This window comes from Cynocephalus volans, chromosome 1 (genome assembly GCF_027409185.1).
Source record: "Cynocephalus volans isolate mCynVol1 chromosome 1, mCynVol1.pri, whole genome shotgun sequence".
Lineage (NCBI taxonomy): Eukaryota > Metazoa > Chordata > Mammalia > Dermoptera > Cynocephalidae > Cynocephalus > Cynocephalus volans.
In genome coordinates, this window is record NC_084460.1 from 135,411,037 (window position 1) to 135,425,026 (window position 13,990).

Genomic DNA, 13,990 nt, shown 5'->3' on the forward strand with positions numbered 1-13,990 from the left:
TGCCAGTGATTCTTTTCTGGTATGACCTACTAATCTTACAAGTATTTATAAAGGGTACTTTAAAAAGTTCATGGAAAAATAGAATTAAAAGATAATACAGGGCTGGCTGGTTAGCCCAGCTGGTTAGAGCACGGTGTTATAACACTAAGGTCAAGGGTTTGGATCCTCATACCAGCCAGCCACAAAAAAGAAAAGAATAAAAGATAATACGAGCTTTTTCATGAACTTTTTGAAGTCCCCTTGTATTGTTTAAAAGCACTGAGGTGTGAAATACTATAATATTATGAGGTCAAGTAAGATAACCAGCCAGAATTGCAGATTTCTGTTGGTTATTGTCACAGAGCATGGCAACAATCTTTAAAGACTTCAAAGTCTTAGCAGAATCTTTTCTCACAATGATAATTCCAAGGACAAATTTATATTAACAGAGAGAACAGAACAAGTTGGTAACAGTTATGAATATTCACGCACGTCTCCTTGTAGCACAGGAAATGAGACTGATATTCTTGTGAATGTTCTCAATTTAATACCTTATCCAACCAGACTATTTGAATTTGTTTTATGATGCAGAAGACTCTCCCTATCTTGTAACTTCAGGAGACAGGGGACACCTCATCAGCTCTTTTAGACTCCTTTTGTTCATTGTGAACACTTGCATTTTTTTAAGGGCAGGCTCAGGAACTCCATTATTTAGCAGAAAAAGTAAAAAGCAAGCCTAAAACCTCATTTTTTATTTGCAGAAATGGGACAAGGAATGAACAGCATTTTTTTGAAAGAAGGGCCATATAGAATTAATCTTCCACATTCTGATTTTGCAAATGAGGAATGTGCTATTGTCACAAGAGTGGCAAAATTGGCAAAAAGATGCCAACAAGCACAGGCAAAGGTATTTGTTTCTTAAGGTAATCAAAGGTTTAGAAACTTAGAGCGTAGATGACCCTGAAGCACTCTTGGCCTGAGCGAGTTCCCTACTCTCCTAAGTCCCCTACAACAAAGGGCTACAGCTCCTGCCTCCCAGTTAGAATCTGACTGCCCCACTTCACTCCTTTTCTCTAATCTGTACCCAGAGTTGAACTCTGCAGACCACTTTACTTTTCCCTTTTGTTCCTGGGCCTGCCGAGGTTGAGTGAATTAGATCAGACTGATATTGAATTGGCAATTAAAAATATAGTAAGTGATATTGTCCTGAACAATTTGATAGTAAGATTCAGAGAGTAGATGAAGTGTAAATAACCAAGAGATTAATTTCTGTTCTTTTAAAAATAGGTTAATATTTATTCAGAGTATCTGTAAATGTCTTACCAAATATTTTCTTTTAAGTGATCTCCTTAGGGTGCAATTTTATTCTTTTGATTGTATTTCTTATGAGTTTGTGAATATAGTAACCAATAATTGTATACAAATTTAGTTTTCACAGTTATATATAAAGTATTCTAAATTTTAATGGAGAGGAAACAATTAAGTGCATTTGTGAGAAATTTTAATATTTGTCTTACAGAAAACTGGCTTTTATTTTATCTTTAAAAAAACTCTGAGTGGTATAGAGCAGATTTAATCCATGGAAAAATACCAATGAATCTCGTTCTGCCAATACCACTTCACCCCAAATGACACCATTGCAGCACTTCTTATTACCACTTGAAGAAAAATTAACTAAAAACAAAACCAAAATATTTGTGGGTATATTAGTTAGCTTAGGTACTCTAGCAAGTACCAGAATACTAAAAATAGCGATGGCTTAAAGAAAGCAGAAATTTCTTTCTCATATTAAAGAAGGATGGAGATAGGTGATCTAAGGCTGGGGTGATGATCCGTGTGTTAGAAACTTACCCCCCTTTTATCTCATTTCTTTGTCACCCTCAGCCCATGGATTCTTTTTTTAAAAAAAATTATTTATTTATTAATATTATTACCTCTTTTACATTCCAAAATGTTGTTGCAGAGCAGTTGGGGTGGAGGAGGAGAGAGAAAGGAGAGGGGGATAGGGTGGGAGAGCAAGGAAGGTGGGAGGGGGGCACAGTCAAGGTCCATGGCACCCCCTCATCCTGGCAGAGGAGCCCAGCGGGCTTCTGGCTGTGGCTCGGTCATGACTGGGCTGGATGAAGACTTCAGGGAGCGTGGCTGAGGCCCTTGGCTCCCCACCGCCCTGGCTCAGGAGCCCCAGGGCTTTCTGGCAGCGGCCTGGTGGTTGCGGCCGGGCTGGATGCAGACATGGGGGGAATTGTGGCTGAGACCCTCAGCACCCCCACACTAGCTTGGGAGCCATGGGCACTTGTGGCCATGGCACAGTGGTCATCGCAGGGCTGGATATGGATGTTGGAGGGGCATGGATGAGACCCTTGGCCCCCTCCCCCAGCTCAGAAGCCATGGGCACTTCCAGCAGTTGCCTGGTGGTCATCGCTGGGCTGTATATGGATGTCGGAGGGGCATGGATGAGGCCCTCCACCCCCCACCCCAGCTCAAGAGCCGTGGGTAGTTCCAGCAGCAGCTCAGTGGTTGTCACTAGGCTGGATGAGGACCTAAGGGGGCATGGCTGAGGCCCTCAGTTCTCCCCAGCCCAGCTTGGGAGCCTGGGGGGCTTCTGGTTCTCGGTTTCATAGGTGTTCGTTGGTGGTGTTAGACCTTTACTGGTCAGTATCAAAATTTTGTCTCTGATCTGTGGGTTTTTTTGTTTTTTTTCTTTCACTTCTGTGTTGGATTATTAGTCATCCCCACTACTTAAACTCTGCACTGGAACTAATTTGTTGTCCTTTGCTTATTTCTAAATGGGGGAACTTCCTGTGGGAACCTGCACTTGAGCCCTGTGGCTGAGCTAAATTGCTGCTTTGCTGCTGATTCACTGGGGAAGGCTTTTTGTGCAGCCCAAGTTTTAATTGCTGACCTTGTAAACACTTCCAGGTCTTGTGAGGTCTGGGTTGTGTGGAAACTCTGGTCTGGGCCTGAGTTTTTTCAGCAAAATGCACCCCCTGCAGTGCTATAGTCCTGACCAGTCTCCACTGAGTGATCTTGTGCCCATTGGAGGGCAGATCCAGCTCTCCATACTGTGCCCCAATGTTCCCCAGGTAGGCTCATCTTCCCCACTGCCCACACTCTAAACACTTCTCATAGGATGGGCCATGTGCTGGTCCCTTACAGTGACTCACCAGCCTCTGAATGTCTCCTTTTTCCCATGTCTTTGGTCCACAAGAACCCTGTTAGTGGTCTTGCTGGCTGGGGGCCACTGATGCCTTCTTCTCTGCAGCCTTCAAGAAACTTCATAAAAAGGGCACAGCTGCAGCTTTTGCCAGCTATTGCTCTGTGTGCTCACCAGGGCCAGGCTTGAAGTAGACAGGGCTCAAAACAGTCAGAGTGGTTCTTTCTTTCTCTCATTGCAGCTTCTCCTGCCTTCATGAACTCCAAAGGTCTCTCCTCCTCTTCCCCCAGGCTATAGCAGCCCCTGCTTGGCAGTTGTTACTTTTCTTTTTTTTTTTTTTTCTTTTTTTTTATTTTTCCAATTTATTTATTTATTTATTTATTTTTATTTTTTTTAATTTTTAATTAATGAATTTATTTATTTATTTTTATTTTTTTTATTATTTTTTTTTAAATTTTATTTTGTCGATATACATTGTAGCTGATTAATGCTCCCCATTACCAAAACCTCCCTCCCTTCTCCCTCCCCCCTCCCCCCAACCACGTCCTTTCTGTTTGTTTGTTGTATCAACTTCAAATAATTGTGGTTGTTACATCTTCTTCCCCCCCCCCAGTTTGTGTGTGTATGTGTGTATGTGTGTGTGTGAATTTATATATTAATTTTTAGCTCCCTCCAATAAGTGAGAACATGTGGTATTTCTCTTTCTGTGCCTAACTTGTTTCACTTAATATAATTCTCTCGAGGTCCATCCATGTTGTTGCAAATGGCAGTATTTCATTCGTTTTTATAGCTGAGTAGTATTCCATTGTGTAGATGTACCACATTTTCCGTATCCACTCATCTGATGATGGGCATTTGGGCTGGTTCCAACTCTTGGCTATTGTAAAGAGTGCTGCGATGAACATTGGGGAACAGGTATACCTTCGACTTGATGATTTCCATTCCTCTGGGTATATTCCCAACAGTGGGATGGCTGGGTCGTATGGTAGATCTATTTGCAATTGTTTAAGGAACCTCCATACCATTTTCCATAGAGGCTGCACCATTTTGCAGTCCCACCAACAATGTATGAGAGTTCCTTTTTCTCTGCAGCCTCGCCAGCATTTATCGTTCATAGTCTTTTGGATTTTAGCCATCCTAACTGGGGTTAGATGGTATCTCAATGTGGTTTTGATTTGCATTTCCCGGATGCTGAGTGATGTTGAGCATTTTTTCATATGTCTGTTGGCCATTTGGATATCTTCCTTAGAGAAATGCCTACTTAGCTCTTTTGCCCATTTTTTAATTGGGTTGCTTGTTTTCTTCTTGTACAGTTGTTTGAGTTCCTTATATATTCTGGATATTAATCCTTTGTCAGATGTATATTTTGCAAATATTTTCTCCCACTCTGTTGGTTGTCTTTTAACTCTTTTAATTGTTTCTTTTGCTGTGCAGAAGCTTTTTAGTTTGATATAATCCCATTTGTTTATTTTTCCTTTGGTTGCCCGTGCTTTTGGGGTCGTATTCATGAAGTCTGTGCCCAGTCCTATTTCCTGAAGTGTTTCCCCTATGTTTTCTTTAAGAAGTTTTATTGTCTCAGGGTGTATATTTAAATCCTTAATCCATTTTGAGTTGATTTTAGTATACGGTGAGAGGTATGGATCTAGTTTCATTCTCCTGCATATCGATATCCAGTTATCCCAGCACCACTTGCTGAAGAGGCAGTCCCTTCCCCAGTGAATAGGCTTGGTGCCTTTGTCAAAGATCAGATGGCAGTAAGTGTGTGGGTTGATTTCTGGATTCTCTATTCTATTCCATTGGTCAGTGTGTCTGTTTTTATGCCAGTACCATACTGTTTTGGTTATTATAGCTTTGTAGTATAGCTTAAAGTCAGGTAGTGTTATGCCTCCAGCTTTCTTTTTTTTGCTCAGCATTGCTTTGGCTATTCGTGGTCTTTTATTGTTCCATATAAATGTCTGAATAGTTTTTTCCATTTCTGAGAAAAATGTCTTTGGAATTTTGATGGGGATTGCATTGAATTTGTATATCACTTTGGGTAGTATGGACATTTTCACTATGTTGATTCTTCCAATCCAAGAGCATGGAATATCTTTCCATCTTCTTGTATCCTCTCTAATTTCTCTCAGCAGTGGTTTGTAGTTCTCATTATAGAGATTTTTCACCTCCTTGGTTAACTCAATTCCTAAGTATTTTATTTTTTTGGTGGCTATTGTAAATGGGCAGGCTTTCTTGATTTCTCGTTCTGCATGTTCACTATTGGAGAAAAGAAATGCTACTGATTTTTGTGTGTTGATTTTGTATCCTGCTACTGTGCTGAAATCATTTATCAATTCCAACAGTTTTTTTGTAGAGGTTTTAGGCTGTTCGATATATAGGATCATGTCATCTGCAAACAGGGACAGTTTGACTTCATCTTTTCCAATCTGGATGCCCTTTATTTCCTTCTCTTCTCTGATTGCTCTGGCTAGTACTTCCAACACTATGTTGAATAGGAGTGGTGAGAGTGGGCATCCTTGTCTAGTGCCTGTTCTTAAAGGAAAAGCTTTCAGCTTTTCCCCATTCAGGATGATATTGGCAGTGGGTTTGGCATATATGGCTTTAATTATGTTGAGATACTTTCCCTCTATACCTAACTTATAGAGGGTCTTTGTCATGAATGAGTGCTGAACTTTATCAAATGCTTTTTCAGCATCTATAGAGATGATCATATGGTCCTTGTGTTTGAGTTTATTAATATGGTGTATCACATTTATTGATTAGCGTATGTTGAACCAACCTTGCATCCCTGGGATGAATCCCACTTGATCGTGATGAATAATTTTTTGTATGTGTTGCTGTATTCTGTTTGCTAGTATTTTAGTGAGGATTTTTGCATCTATATTCATCAAGGATATCGGCCTGTAGTTTTCTTTTTTGGTTATATCTTTACCTGGTTTTGGTATCAGGATGATGTTTGCTTCATAGAATGAGTTTGGGAGATTTGCGTCCGTTTCAATCTTTTGGAATAGTTTGTAAAGAATCGGTGTCAATTCCTCTTTGAATGTTTGGTAAAATTCTGCTGTGAATCCATCTGGTCCTGGGCTTTTCTTTGTTGGGAGCCTTCTGATAACAGCTTCAATCTCCTTTATTGTTATTGGTCTGTTCAAATTTTCTACGTCTTCACGGTTCAGTTTTGGGAGCTTGTGTGTGTCCAGAAATTTATCCATTTCCTCCAGATTTTCAAATTTGTTGGCGTATAGTTGTTTATAGTAGTCTCGAATGATTCCTTGTATTTCAGATGAATCAGTTGTAATATCGCCTTTTTCATTTCTAATTTTTGTTATTTGAGTCTTCTCTCTTCTTTTTTTTGTTAGCCATGCTAATGGTTTGTCAATTTTATTTATCTTTTCAAAAAACCAACTTTTTGATTCGTTGATCTTTTGAATTGTTTTTTGGTTTTCAATTTCATTCAGTTCTGCTCTGATCTTAATGATTTCTTTCCGTCTGCTAACTTTAGGATTGGATTGTTCTTGTTTTTCTAGTTCTTTAAGGTGAAGTGTTAGGTTGTTCGCTTGCCATCTTTCCATTCTTCTGAAGTGAGCATTTAATGCAATAAATTTTCCCCTCAATACTGCTTTTGCAGTATCCCACAGGTTTTGGTATGATGTATCATTGTTTTCATTAGTTTCAATAAACTTTTTGATTTCCTGCTTGATTTCTTCTTGGACCCATATGTCATTAAGTAGAATGCTGTTTAATTTCCATGTGTTTGTATAGTTTCCAGAGTTTCGTTTGTTATTAATTTCTAGTTTTAATCCATTGTGGTCTGAGAAGATACATGGGATAATTCCAATTTTTTTGAATTTATTGAGACTTGATTTGTGACCTAATATGTGATCTATCCTGGAGAATGATCCATGTGCTGATGAGAAGAATGAATATTCTGAGGTTGTTGGGTGGAATGTTCTGTAGATATCTGCCAATTCCAATTGGTCTAGAGTCTTGTTTAGATCTTGTGTTTCTCTACTGATTCTTTGCCTAGATGATCTGTCTAATATTGACAGTGGAGTGTTCAGGTCCCCTGCTATTATGGTATTAGTGTCTATTTCCTTCTTTAGGTCTAATAGAGTTTGTTTTATAAATCTGGCTGCTCCAACATTGGGTGCGTACATATTTATGATTGTTATGTCTTCTTGATGGATCAGTCCTTTTATCATTAAGTATTGTCCCTCATTGTCTCTTTTTATGGTTTTTAGTTTAAAGTCTATTTTGTCAGATATAAGAATAGCCACTCCAGCTCGTTTTTCTTTTCTGTTTGCATGGTAAATCTTTTTCCATCCTTTCACTCTTAGTCTGTGTGAATCTTTATGGGTGAGGTGGGTCTCTTGTAGGCAGCATATAGTTGGGTCCTGCTTTTTGATCCAGTCAGCCAGTCTGTGTCTTTTAATTGGGGAATTTAAGCCTTTAACATTAAGAGTTGTTATTGAAAGGTGTTGATTTATTCCTAGCATTTTATTGGTTGTTTGGTTGTCTTAGGTGTCTTTTGTTCCTTGCTTTCTGATTTACTGTTTGGTTTCTTTGTTTGTTGGTTCCTTAGGTTGTAGATAGTGTTTTTGTTAGCTTGTTTTCTCTTCATGAATGCCATTTTTATTGTACTAGCGGGTTTAGATTTTTCTTAGGTTTTTATGGCAGTGGTAGTTATTTTTCAGGAACCAAACCCAGTACTCCCTTGAGGATTTCTTGTAAGGGTGGTCTTGTGGTAGTGAACTCCCACAGTTTTTGTTTGTCTGAGAAATATACTATTTGCCCCTCATTTCGGAAGGATAGCCTTGCAGGGTAGAGTATTCTTGGCTGGCAATCTTTGTCTTTTAGTATTTTGAAAATATCATCCCATTCCTTTCTAGCTTTTAGGGTTTGTGATGAAAAGTCTGATGTTAACCTGATTGGGGCTCCCTTATAGGTGATTTGATGCTTCTCTCTTGCAGCTTTTAAGATTCTCTCTTTGTCTCTGAGTTTTGCCAATTTGACTATGACATGTCTTGGAGAAGGCCTTTTTGGGTTGAATACGTTTGGAGATTGTTGAGCTTCCTGGATCTGAAGATCTATGATTTTTCCTATACCTGGGAAGTTTTCTGCCACTATTTTGTTGAATATGTTTTCAATGGAATCTCCATTTTCCTCCCCTTCTGGAATACCCATGACTCGGATATTTGAGCGCTTGAGGTTGTCTGATATCTCTCTCAGATTTTCTTCCATGTCCTTGATTCTTTTTTCTTTCTTTTTGTCTGCTTGTGTTATTTCAAACAGCCCATCTTCAAGTTCAGAGGTTCTCTCTTCAACTTCGACAAGCCTGCTGGTTAAACTCTCCGTTGTGTTTTTTATTTCGCTGAATAACTTCTTCAGTTCAGCAAGTTCTGCTACATTTTTTTTCAGGACATTGATTTCCTTGTATATTTCCTCTTTCAGATCCTGTATACTTTTCCTCATTTCATCATGATGTCTAGCTGAGTTTTCTTGTATCTCATTCAGTTTCCTTAGAATTATCACTCGAAATTCCTTGTCAGTTATATCAAGGGCTTCTTGTTCTATAGGATCTAGAGTATGAGATTTATTAACTTTTGGTGGTGTACTTTCTTGATTTTTTGTATTTCTGGTGTCTTTTTTTTGGTGTTTATTCATTGTGGCAGGGGGTTTCACAGTCCACCGGTTTAAGACTAATGACTAACTAGGATGTTGCTGTGGTTGCCAATTTGGTATGGCTCCCGCCGTGACTGCTCAGTTGGCCTCTAGTGTCTTGTGTGTGTGGTTGCCTCGGGTCTTGGGCTTCTCCGGGGATCCACCTTTCTGGTCAGCTTGTACTCTGCTGGGCTGGTGGATCACGTACCACAGGGTGTGTGATCTCTGTTGAGCTTTCACTTTCTGTACAGGACTTCTCCCTGTTCCGTGTGCTCTGGCCCAGGCTGTTAGATCGTGCAGTGGCGACCCCACCGGGTGTGTGGTTTCTGTCGAGTCTCCGCCTCCCTGGCCGCACGTCTCCCCCCTCTGTGCACACTGTGTTGGGCTGGGGCGTGTCTTCTGCACCCCTCGTCTATCAGCTGGGCCTTCAAGACCCTGCTCAGCACCGCCTCGCCCAGGAAGTCTACCAGGTTTCTGCTAGGCACAGACGACCGGTCTCTCTGGGTGCCTTTGTAGCACTGTGTAGATCTTTCTCGGGTCTTGTTCACCTTTGTATCCCCCTGGTATAAACCGAGTCTAGTGCCCGCCTGCAGCCTGCTCCCTGGCAGGTTCAAGCGGACCTGGGAACTCTCCTACCACACTATTCCCAACCAGAAATTCGTTAGGCTTTTTTCCAAACTGGTGGTCGCAGAGATGGTATCTGCCTCCCAGTAACAGGAAGTTTACCGGGGCCGGAGTCCAGGGTGTGGTGGAGTGACAGTCGGCCCGCCCGTACTTCCTAGCCCTCCCAAAACTGGTCGGGATGCCCCACACCCCCAGCCCTGCCAGAGAACCGTGGAGGGAGTGGGAGAGGAGGTCGGCCCGCAGGGTCCGGAAAGCCCCGCGCCAGGCCAAGCAAATGGGCTCAGTGATGGCCGAGCAGGGCGGAGCTGCCCACACCTGGGAAAATGGAGGCAGCACCGGGGCAGTGAGTGGCCTGGTGGTGCAGGCGGGGAGCCGCGTGGGCATCCACCCCCCGAACAGAGCTGTGCCAGGGATCACTCACAGTGCTGTGCCAGGTCGGGCGCTCACTCTGTCTCTGGTTTGTTGCCTTCCGTGTTCTCAGCGCTGCCGCCTCTGGCTGTTCAGTCGCGGCGCCGTTCGGGCGCTCCCAGGAGTCTTCTTTAATGCCGGCCTGAAACCTCGAATCCTGAATAGGGCAGCTGGCCGCCTTCAGTGCGGCCCCAGCCTCCGGGATCCTGGCTGCATCCACAGCAGCCCTGGCGCCGTGTTCCCTGTTTCAAGACTCACTTTTGCAGCTAAGAATCAGTTCTTTTCCTGCTCCACACTTCAAAGCTGTTGCCTGTAAATGAGGCAGCCTCTCCTGCCGGGGGCAAAGTGGCGTTGAGCCCCCACGACCGGCCAGCAGCAGCAGTCCTCCCTTAAGAGATGGCCAGAGGAAGGTCCACAAGTTTCCCGGCTGCCTGAGGCCCAGTGGCCACCTTTTCCACCTCAGCTACTCCGCGCCAGCCGCCGCAGCCGCCGCCATCTTGAAACTTCAGTTGTTACTTTTCAATAGTTGTAAATTGGTTGATTGTGGGAGACAGTGATGCTGGGGACCGTCTATTCTGCCATCTTGACTGGAAGTCCAACGCACGAGTTCTACCCTGTGATTTACTGTAGCTGGTCAAACTTCAGCCTTCACATCTTTATTCCAACTAGAGAGAATGAGGGCCAAAGAAGGCACATCAAGCTGCAAGGGGAATGTTCCAGCAGCTATGCATCTGGTGTTAAACCAAAAATTACACCAGACAAGGTTAAAAAAGGAAGACTTTATTCAAGAATATTGCAATAGAGGAAAGAGGCTGAAGTCAACTCTACTGAAACAAAATCTTGGGGAGTTTTTAAGATTTGGGGTGGGTATAATGGTTGGCCAGTGTGTTTGCTAATTGGCCTCAAAAGAAATGGAAATTCTGTCCTCTCTATAACAGGAGGTGGCATTACAAGGCTTTCACTGAAGTTAGGCTTCTGCCTTCCCACTGGGAAATAGTGGCACTGGGAGATAGTTGAACTATGTTCCTTCAAAGTTTACAATTCAAAGAGATGGTTCCCAGGTTCTTGAGAAAGACATTCCCTGGGTCATCAAACTGGCAAGAGGCTTTTAAAGAGACTTACATACATTTCAAAAGGAGCAAAGAAAGAATTTGAAATTTCAAATTTTTTAAAAGTAAATACTCTAGGAAAAGGGAAGACAAGGCATACAGTCAGGAAGAAATCTGTCTAAAGTTTAGTCAAGCTAAGGAGAAATTAAGGCTGTTGAAATTCTGTATTTAGAAAGAATGGAAATTGGAAAACAACTGATTTGCCCCAGTTAGCTTAAAAGTTTTTTTCTCTCTCATGTTTTTGTAGAAAGATTACAACAATGCAGTAATGCTTAATTTAAAAATTAATTTTTCTAGTAGTAGATTTTTAGGTACTACTACTACTGCTTATGTGGTAAAGTCTGTAAGTATCAGAGACCCTTCCAGTGTTCTAACAATTCACTCCATAAAGTTGACTTGGATTTGTAAAGTAGAAACTTTATCTGACTTCTACCTGTATAAACATACTGAACTCTGACCACAGCCTGAAAAACATTTGTGGCCAGTGTACTACTCTCCTACACCTGCAAAATTTCTCCCATTGCCAGAATTGTACGTTTCCCAAGAGTCAGAGGTGTTTGTCCCTAAACTTGATTATACTAGCTCTACTTGTTATTGTAATTACATAAGGTAATTAATTGTTGTGTGTCCTAATAAAATAGGAATGTAGACAGAACTTTCCCTATGTTAATTAAGTTCAGTGATTTGCAAAGAATCAATAAGCTAAGCATGGCTTGCTAAAAAAATTGCTGCCAATTTAGGTGGGAGTAAAATGACTGAAAATCTTAGAAAAAAAGCCAAAAATCTACAGGGATGCTGCAGTTAGATTTCATAACAAATGATTTTAAGTTCTCATTTTACTTTAAAGAAACTAAAACTGGGATTGTAGATAGTATTTTATGGACAGTGATATTTATACAAGAAAATTGACATGGAATTTAATGATAGAAGAGAAGATTTCAAGGCCTTTTCTCTCAAGAGAAGGCCTTGGCCCTACATCAAAAGGTTAATGAGTAAATGTTTATACACTTTAAATTAAAATGTTTATGTTTTTAAAAAATTTTTTCTTCACTTGAACAAATTTTTTCAATTAACCTACCAAGTACATTCTCAATCAAGGTAGATGGAAAAAAGACCTACTTAGCTCTCAAGTGTTATGATGGATTCTGACATCTTAACAGACTTGTCCATTGCATCAGAGGTGGCCAAGGACACTATTGATTGAGACTCTTATTCCATTCTCTTTCCACTGGTTTAAATCATAAATGTTTTGCTAATTCTCCCATCCAAGTACTAACCAGGCCCGACCCTGCTTAGCTTCCAAGATCAGACGAGATCGGGCGCGTTCAGGGTGGTATGGCCGTAGACTGTTTTGCTAATTCTAAACGAGATAACTCTCATCCTCCACAGACAAAATTGGGCACAAATTTAGGTTTTACCTTTAACACTGGAAGTTTTTTTTTTTTTTATAAGTTAGTTTTGGGTTTTATCTTTAATGGAGAGTGAACATGACATTAGCATACAAAGTCACTGCAGGGCTGACCTCTATTGTTTTCCCTACAAGACTGATAAAGAAAAGTTAAGTCATTTTAAAGCAAGTAGCATTAATAAAATATTTACCTGTAAAAACATTTTAATATAAAAATTTTGTGGTGGATGTAAATCTTAGTGTTTATTGAAAGAAACAGACTGTCATTCGTTTTTTAAAGATAATTTATTATACATGTCTTTGGGGCACAAAGTTGATTATCAATAATTGTGTACAGTGTGCGATGGTCAAATCCATTGGATAGGATTTGGATAGATAAGGATACTTAGCTTATTCATCATTACAATACGTAATTATTCTTTGTGTCCATTAACCATTTTCTCATTAACCCCCCTTCTTCTCCACCTCCCCTCGCCTTTTCCACCTCTAGTAACCACAGTTCTGTTCTCTCTTTATAAAAGTTCACAGACTGTCCTCTAAGTGGACTTATAGTTGGACTCGTAGTACATAAAAGCTAACATAAACTGTCACTGTTTTTAAGACTTTTTTATCAATTTTCCTTAGTTACCATTTTTTTTATTTTAAATAACAGAAGCCCAGGCACAAAACTTAAAATAAAGGAGAGACTATTATAACTAAATAGGTAGAGTGTAGGGATAATAAAAAAATAGGGTCCCAGGGTACTTGGAACCAGCTCTAGGGAGCAGCTACTCTACAGAGCCAGCCAGTTCTGGACTTAGACTGTCTGTGTTCAAACCCTGAGTCTGTGATTTATTTGTGTGACATTGGGCAAGTTATTCTTTATCAATCTTGGTTTCTTCATCCATAAAATTAGGATTATAATAGTAAAGAGTATCTATCTTTTAGGGTGTTCTGTGATTAAATCAGGTATATAGGTAAGCACTTATTGCAGTGTATTGTACTTAGCAAGTTCTTAACAAACATTAGTTATTGTTATTACAGTTGTTGTCTGATAAACCTGATTCGTTATGGAGTCTTGAACTCCATTCTTACCATCTTGTACTTATTCTTAGTTTTTGCCCCTTGTGATTGTGCCTCGCTTTCCAAGTCCCCGGTTTTATCTATGGTATTCTTTTCACTCTGTCCCCACTGATCACTGTCCATGCATGTCTGGGTACAGAAAAAAATATTTAAAAGAATAGTGCTCATTTTTTCCCCTAATTCGATGAAAACTATAAACATACAGATCCAAAGAAGTTCACAATTCCAAACACAAGACACATGAAAAAAAAACAAACTAAGGTATATTATAATCAAATAAAAAACAGTGATAGGAAAAATCTTAAAACAATCAGAGAAAAACAATACAGAACACACAGAAGACAAAAACAAATATGACAATAGATTTTTCATCAGAAACAATGCAAATGAGAAGACAGTGCAGCAGTATTTTTAAATTACTGAAAGAAACATTGTCAATTCAGTCTTGAATTTTTTTTCTACCCAGCAAAATATTCAAAAATAAAAATGAATAAAGCCTTGGCCAGCCCGTGGCTCACTCGGTAGGTAGAGTGTGGTGCTGATAGCACTAAGGCCACGGGTTCGGATCCCATATAGGGATGGCCGGTGAGC